Here is a 7390-nt window from a genome sequence, read left to right on the forward strand (position 1 = left end):
ATACAATTTAATAAAGCATAGGTTAAAACAACATAAATACAATTTAATAAAGCATAGGATAAAACAACATAAATTCAATTTAATAAAGCATAGGATAAAACAACATAAATACAATTTAATAAAGCACAGGATAAAACAAAATAAATAAAATTTAATAAAGCATAGGATAAAACAACATAAATAAAATGTAATAAAGCATAGGATAAAACAACATAAATACAATTTAATAAAGCATAGGATAAAACAACATAAATAAAATTTAATAAAGCATAGGATAAAACAACATAAATACAATTTAATAAAGCATATGATAAAACAACATAAATACAATTTAATAAAGTATAGGTTAAAACAACATAAATACAATTTCATAAAGCATAGGCTAAAACTACATAAATACAATTTAATAAAGCTTACGATAAAACAAATTAAATACAATATAATAAAGCATAGGATAAAACAACATAAATTCAATTTAATAAAGCATAGGATAAAACAACATAAATACAATTTAATAAAGCATAAGATAAAACAACATGAATACAATTTAATAAAGCATAGGTTAAAACAACATAAATACAATTTAATAAAGCATAGGATAAAACAACATAAATACAATTTAATAAAGCATAGGTTAAAACAACATAAATACAATTTAATAAAGCACAGGATAAAACAACATAAATACAATTTAATAAAGCATAAGACAAAAAAACATAAATACAATTTAATAAAGCATATGTTAAAGCAACATAAATACAATTTAATAAAGCATAGGTTAAAACAACATAAATACAATTTAATAAAGCATAGGATAAAACAACATAAATACAATTTAATAGATCATAGGCTAAAACAACATAAATACAATTTATAAAGCATAGGATAAAACAACATAAATACAATTTAATAAAGCATAGGATAAAACAACATAAATACAATTTAATAAAGCATAGGATTAAACAACATAAATACTATTTAATAAAGCATAGGATAAAACCACATAAATACAATTTAATAAAGCACAGGATAAAACAACATAAATAAAATTTAATAAAGCATAGGATACAACAACATAAATACAATTTAATAAAGCTTAGGATAAAACAACATAAATACAATTTAATAAAGCATAGGATAAAACAACATAAATACAATTTAATAAAGCATAGGATAAAACAACATAAATACAATTTAATAGATCATAGGCTAAAACAACATAAATACAATTTATAAAGCATAGGATAAAACAACATAAATACAATTTAATAAAGCATAGGATTAAACAACATAAATACTATTTAATAAAGCATAGGATAAAACCACATAAATACAATTTAATAAAGCACAGGATAAAACAACATAAATAAAATTTAATAAAGCATAGGATACAACAACATAAATACAATTTAATAAAGCATAGGATAAACAACATAAATACAATTTAATAAAGCATAGGCTAAAACTACATAAATACAATTTAATAATGCTTACGATAAAACAAATTAAATACAATATAATAAAGCATAGGATAAAACAACATAAATTCAATTTAATAAAGCATAGGATAAAACAACATAAATACAATTTAATAAAGCATAAGATAAAACAACATGAATACAATTTAATAAAGCATAGGATAAAACAACATAAATACAATTTAATAAAGCATAGGTTAAAACAACATAAATACAATTTAATAAAGCATAGGATAAAACAACATAAATTCAATTTAATAAAGCATAGGATAAAACAACATAAATACAATTTAATAAAGCACAGGATAAAACAAAATAAATAAAATTTAATAAAGCATAGGATAAAACAACATAAATAAAATGTAATAAAGCATAGGATAAAACAACATAAATACAATTTAATAAAGCATAGGATAAAACAACATAAATAAAATTTAATAAAGCATAGGATAAAACAACATAAATACAATTTAATAAAGCATATGATAAAACAACATAAATACAATTTAATAAAGTATAGGTTAAAACAACATAAATACAATTTCATAAAGCATAGGCTAAAACTACATAAATACAATTTAATAAAGCTTACGATAAAACAAATTAAATACAATATAATAAAGCATAGGATAAAACAACATAAATTCAATTTAATAAAGCATAGGATAAAACAACATAAATACAATTTAATAAAGCATAAGATAAAACAACATGAATACAATTTAATAAAGCATAGGTTAAAACAACATAAATACAATTTAATAAAGCATAGGATAAAACAACATAAATACAATTTAATAAAGCATAGGTTAAAACAACATAAATACAATTTAATAAAGCACAGGATAAAACAACATAAATACAATTTAATAAAGCATAAGACAAAAAAACATAAATACAATTTAATAAAGCATATGTTAAAGCAACATAAATACAATTTAATAAAGCATAGGTTAAAACAACATAAATACAATTTAATAAAGCATAGGATAAAACAACATAAATACAATTTAATAGATCATAGGCTAAAACAACATAAATACAATTTATAAAGCATAGGATAAAACAACATAAATACAATTTAATAAAGCATAGGATAAAACAACATAAATACAATTTAATAAAGCATAGGATTAAACAACATAAATACTATTTAATAAAGCATAGGATAAAACCACATAAATACAATTTAATAAAGCACAGGATAAAACAACATAAATAAAATTTAATAAAGCATAGGATACAACAACATAAATACAATTTAATAAAGCTTAGGATAAAACAACATAAATACAATTTAATAAAGCATAGGATAAAACAACATAAATACAATTTAATAAAGCATAGGATAAAACAACATAAATACAATTTAATAGATCATAGGCTAAAACAACATAAATACAATTTATAAAGCATAGGATAAAACAACATAAATACAATTTAATAAAGCATAGGATTAAACAACATAAATACTATTTAATAAAGCATAGGATAAAACCACATAAATACAATTTAATAAAGCACAGGATAAAACAACATAAATAAAATTTAATAAAGCATAGGATACAACAACATAAATACAATTTAATAAAGCATAGGATAAACAACATAAATACAATTTAATAAAGCATAGGCTAAAACTACATAAATACAATTTAATAATGCTTAGGATAAAACAAATTAAATACAATATAATAAAGCATAGGATAAAACAACATAAATTCAATTTAATAAAGCATAGGATAAAACAACATAAATACAATTTAATAAAGCATAAGATAAAACAACATGAATACAATTTAATAAAGCATAGGTTAAAACAACATAAATACAATTTAATAAAGCATAGGATAAAACAACATAAATACAATTTAATAAAGCATAGGTTAAAACAACATAAATACAATTTAATAAAGCACAGGATAAAACAACATAAATACAATTTAATAAAGCATAAGACAAAAAAACATAAATACAATTTAATAAAGCATATGTTAAAGCAACATAAATACAATTTAATAAAGCATAGGTTAAAACAACATAAATACAATTTAATAAAGCATAGGATAAAACAACCTAAATACAATTTAATAAAGCTTAGGATAAAACAACATAAATACAATTTAATAAAGCATAGGATAAAACAACATAAATACAATTTAATAAAGCATAGGATAAAACAACATAAATACAATTTAATAGAGCATAGGCTAAAACAACATAAATACAATTTATAAAGCATAGGATAAAACAACATAAATACAATTTAATAAAGCATAGGATAAAACAACATAAATACAATTTAATAAAGCATAGGATTAAACAACATAAATACTATTTAATAAAGCATAGGATAAAACCACATAAATACAATTTAATAAAGCACAGGATAAAACAACATAAATAAAATTTAATAAAGCATAGGATACAACAACATAAATACAATTTAGTAAAGCATAGGTCAAAATAACATAAATACAATTTAATAAAGCATAGGATAAAACAACATAAATACAATTTAATAAAGCATAGGATAAAACAACATAAATAAAATTTAATAAAGCATAGGATAAAACAACATAAATTCAATTTAATAAAACATAGGATAAAACAACATAAATACAATTTAATAAAGCATAGGATAAAACAACATGAATACAATTTAATAAAGCATAGGATAAAACAACATAAATACAATTTAATAAAGCATAGGTTAAAACAACATAAATACTATTTAATAAAGCATAGGATAAAACCACATAAATACAATTTAATAAAGCACAGGATAAAACAACATAAATAAAATTTAATAAAGCATAGGATACAACAACATAAATACAATTTAATAAAGCATAGGATAAACAACATAAATACAATTTAATAAAGCATAGGCTAAAACTACATAAATACAATTTAATAAAGCTTAGGATAAAACAAATTAAATACAATATAATAAAGCATAGGATAAAACAACATAAATTCAATTTAATAAAGCATAGGATAAAACAACATAAATACAATTTAATAAAGCATAAGATAAAACAACATGAATACAATTTAATAAAGCATAGGTTAAAACAACATAAATACAATTTAATAAAGCATAGGATAAAACAACATAAATACAATTTAATAAAGCATAGGTTAAAACAACATAAATACAATTTAATAAAGCACAGGATAAAACAACATAAATACAATTTAATAAAGCATAAGACAAAAAAACATAAATACAATTTAATAAAGCATATGTTAAAGCAACATAAATACAATTTAATAAAGCATAGGTTAAAACAACATAAATACAATTTAATAAAGCATAGGATAAAACAACCTAAATACAATTTAATAAAGCATAGGTTAAAACAACATAAATACAATTTAATAAAGCACAGGATAAAACAACATAAATACAATTTAATAAAGCATAAGACAAAAAAACATAAATACAATTTAATAAAGCATATGTTAAAGCAACATAAATACAATTTAATAAAGCATAGGTTAAAACAACATAAATACAATTTAATAAAGCATAGGATAAAACAACCTAAATACAATTTAATAAAGCTTAGGATAAAACAACATAAATACAATTTAATAAAGCATAGGATAAAACAACATAAATACAATTTAATAAAGCATAAGACAAAAAAACATAAATACAATTTAATAAAGCATATGTTAAAGCAACATAAATACAATTTAATAAAGCATAGGTTAAAACAGCATAAATACAATTTAATAAAGCATAGGATAAAACAACCTAAATACAATTTAATAAAGCTTAGGATAAAACAACATAAATACAATTTAATAAAGCATAGGATAAAACAACATAAATACAATTTAATAAAGCATAGGATAAAACAACATAAATACAATTTAATAGATCATAGGCTAAAACAACATAAATACAATTTATAAAGCATAGGATAAAACAACATAAATACAATTTAATAAAGCATAGGATAAAACAACATAAATACAATTTAATAAAGCATAGGATTAAACAACATAAATACTATTTAATAAAGCATAGGATAAAATCACATAAATACAATTTAATAAAGCACAGGATAAAACAACATAAATAAAATTTAATAAAGCATAGGATACAACAACATAAATACAATTTAATAAAGCATAGGATAAACAACATAAATACAATTTAATAAAGCATAGGCTAAAACTACATAAATACAATTTAATAAAGCTTAGGATAAAACAAATTAAATACAATATAATAAAGCATAGGATAAAACAACATAAATTCAATTTAATAAAGCATAGGATAAAACAACATAAATACAATTTAATAAAGCATAAGATAAAACAACATGAATACAATTTAATAAAGCATAGGTTAAAACAACATAAATACAATTTAATAAAGCATAGGATAAAACAACATAAATACAATTTAATAAAGCATAGGTTAAAACAACATAAATACAATTTAATAAAGCATAAGACAAAAAAACATAAATACAATTTAATAAAGCATATGTTAAAGCAACATAAATACAATTTAATAAAGCATAGGTTAAAACAACATAAATACAATTTAATAAAGCATAGGATAAAACAACCTAAATACAATTTAATAAAGCTTAGGATAAAACAACATAAATAAAATTTAATAAAGCATAGGATAAAACAACATAAATACAATTTAATAAAGCATAGGATAAAACAACATAAATACAATTTAATAGAGCATAGGCTAAAACAACATAAATACAATTTATAAAGCATAGGATAAAACAACATAAATACAATTTAATAAAGCATAGGATAAAACAACATAAATACAATTTAATAAAGCATAGGATTAAACAACATAAATACTATTTAATAAAGCATAGGATAAAACCACATAAATACAATTTAATAAAGCACAGGATAAAACAACATAAATAAAATTTAATAAAGCATAGGATACAACAACATAAATACAATTTAGTAAAGCATAGGTCAAAATAACATAAATACAATTTAATAAAGCATAGGATAAAACAACATAAATACAATTTAATAAAGCATAGGATAAAACAACATAAATAAAATTTAATAAAGCATAGGATAAAACAACATAAATTCAATTTAATAAAACATAGGTTAAAACAACATAAATACTATTTAATAAAGCATAGGATAAAACCACATAAATACAATTTAATAAAGCACAGGATAAAACAACATAAATAAAATTTAATAAAGCATAGGATACAACAACATAAATACAATTTAATAAAGCATAGGATAAACAACATAAATACAATTTAATAAAGCATAGGCTAAAACTACATAAATACAATTTAATAAAGCTTAGGATAAAACAAATTAAATACAATATAATAAAGCATAGGATAAAACAACATAAATTCAATTTAATAAAGCATAGGATAAAACAACATAAATACAATTTAATAAAGCATAAGATAAAACAACATGAATACAATTTAATAAAGCATAGGTTAAAACAACATAAATACAATTTAATAAAGCATAGGATAAAACAACATAAATACAATTTAATAAAGCATAGGTTAAAACAACATAAATACAATTTAATAAAGCACAGGATAAAACAACATAAATACAATTTAATAAAGCATAAGAAAAAAAAATATAAATACAATTTAATAAAGCATATGTTAAAGCAACATAAATACAATTTAATAAAGCATAGGTTAAAACAACATAAATACAATTTAATAAAGCATAGGATAAAACAACCTAAATACAATTTAATAAAGCATAGGTTAAAACAACATAAATACAATTTAATAAAGCACAGGATAAAACAACATAAATACAATTTAATAAAGCATAAGACAAAAAAACATAAATACAATTTAATAAAGCATATGTTAAAGCAACATAAATACAATTTAATAAAGCATAGG

The sequence above is a fragment of the Phyllobates terribilis genome, unplaced genomic scaffold (assembly GCF_046119375.1).
Source record: "Phyllobates terribilis strain yellow unplaced genomic scaffold, ASM4611937v1 Scaffold_20__1_contigs__length_20440879, whole genome shotgun sequence".
NCBI classification, from domain to species: Eukaryota; Metazoa; Chordata; class Amphibia; order Anura; family Dendrobatidae; genus Phyllobates; species Phyllobates terribilis.